Source organism: Saprolegnia parasitica, assembly GCF_000151545.1.
Source record: "Saprolegnia parasitica CBS 223.65 unplaced genomic scaffold supercont2.230, whole genome shotgun sequence".
NCBI classification, from domain to species: Eukaryota; Oomycota; class Saprolegniomycetes; order Saprolegniales; family Saprolegniaceae; genus Saprolegnia; species Saprolegnia parasitica.
This window is the reverse complement of record NW_012156624.1, coordinates 10,960-13,296: the sequence shown is the minus strand read 5'-3', so window position 1 is coordinate 13,296 and position 2,337 is coordinate 10,960.

The window sequence follows — 2,337 nt, the reverse complement described above, 5'->3', positions numbered from 1 at the left end:
CTCGTGGTGGCTACGACACGCAAGATCGACTTGTGTCCTTGCTCATGACGCATGTCCAAGGCGTGCACCTGCATTTGCTAGATGATGGACTGTTTGCGGCAACCGAGTTTCGGCCAATCCGATGGCGTATCCGGATATGGAATTTCGAAGCCAGCTACACAAACCAAGATGACCGACAGCGGACGCCAGACCAAGGCGGCTCGTCCGACGCCACCAGACGTGCTCGCGCTTCCGCACGTCGTCGAGGCGATTGCCACGGGCTTGGGCAACCAGGACGACTTTCGCCGCTTCCTCGACGCGGTGCCACGGGTGCTCTGGACGCCGGCGCTCACGGCCTTTCTCGACTGCACCACCGTGCTGCCATCATCGGTCAGCGCCAACTGGCCGCGCATTGTGCTGCGTAGCATGGAATTGCCACCTTTGGTCTTGACGCTGCTCGCGGCGACGCTGCCGCTGCGTCCACGCATCGAACTCTATCGTGCGATCTGGGACGCAGCGCCACTGGCCTCGCTCGTCGCCGTCCTCGGACCTGCGCTCAGCAGCGTCACTATCTGTTTCTTCGGCGACCGCATGAGCCATGGTGGAGGCCAAGCGATCAGCGACCTCCTCTTGCAGCGCTGCCCACGTCTGCGCTAAGTGATTATCATGTCCCTTTCTTTTTCGGAGAACGAGGCCGTCGAGCTCAACGATCTGCTTGCTGTCGTCGCCCACCCACATGTCGAAGATTTGAGTATCTGCCTACCGTACAATACCGCCACGCCACGACTTGGGCATCTCTTGGCAACGTGGGTCTCGACGGCGCCAGCGACGATCCTCCAATTGGGCAATGTCGCCCAGATGGACCACGATGGGGCCATCGCGTTCTGCGATGCGCTGCGAGCCAGCACAACCCTCCAAGAGCTCGCCATCAACAACGCACCTGCCCTCGGTGGCTTCCACGGTCGCACGCTCCCAGTGTCTTTGAAGACCTTGGCGTGGGAGAGCCTCCCCGACAGAGTCGTCGACGACACAACTCTAACGGACCTCGCGACCGCCGTCGGTCGCACGCGGCTCGAGCGTCTCGAGTGCAGCGTCTTTTGCCAGTTGGCGGCATGCCCGGCGGCGGCGCCGATGCTGTCGCAACTGCAGTGCCTCATCGTCTCCGAGTTGCACGCCGACGACATGCCGGTATTGATCGCGGGCTTGTCGTCGGTCCCAGCGCTGACATCGCTCGATCTTCCAGATTGCGACCTCTCTTCGTCGACGGAGCTGCTCATGGAGACGCTCGCGACGACGTGCGTGCATCTCGAGTCAGTCATCCGTTGACGCGGCGTGAGGGCGTAGCTGTCCTCTCTCGCACGCTGGACCTGCCGCGCTTGACGTCGCTGAGCATCCGGGTCTCTGCCGTGCTCGACGAGCTTACGGAGCTTGTTGCCGCGGGCCGCCAGCTCCGGACGCTCCGCTTGCGCTGTCAAGGCGAGCGCGCGCTCTGTCGGGCGCTGGCACTTACCCAGAACGTTCCGTTTGTTGTGGACAAGCTGCCAGAAGGTACCGGTGGGTTTGTGCTTGGCGTCCTCGGACCGCGCGCCGATCGTGGTGATCGCTGTCGGTTGAGTTTCAGATAAACTCAAAAACACTTGCATTTTGAATCAAATTTGAGACGAGCTTCTGTAGCTCTTGCAGTACCGGTAGTATCAGAAAGAACCAAATCGCACGCACCGTCGTCGTCGTCCACTATGCCATAGTCGCATTCTAGCTCGTGAGAAAGGCCTTGCCGGCCAAGGTCGTCGACTCGTGTCGCCAGAGGAGCAATCGGTCACGCAGGCGACTCAGTGCGTAGTCGCAGCGAGCGTTGCGCGGCAGGTTCGGAGCTACGAGAATGCCAAGCGCCTTGGTCGGCGTCGACTGCTGAACGAGCTGCAGCGTCGGCAGGTTGGGCAGAGGCGAGTGCGTGAGGACTTGCGTCTTGTCTCGGTTCAGCTTGAATCCCGAGAGGCTGCAAAAGTGGTCTACGAGCGCAAGCTGGCGCTGGTGAGCGGCTTCGTTAGTCGCAAAAAGTTGAGAGTCGTCGAGTCGATCTGGAGGCCGTCCTGGGCGTGGTTGCGAAGCTGGAGGCACATCGGTTTGAGCGCCATCACGAAGAGCAGTGGCGAGAGCGGGTCACCTTGGAGTACACCCCGTTTGATGCAGAATGGCGACGAGAGGTCACCGTTGACGAGGATCTTGGATCGGCGCCCCGAGTACAAGCATTGCACCATGGTGCAGAAGCGCTGCAGGAGACCCCACTTGCGGAGCACCGCGAGCAAGTAGCCGTGGTCGACGCGGTCAAAAGCTTTTTCAAAGTCGAGGAGCGCGATG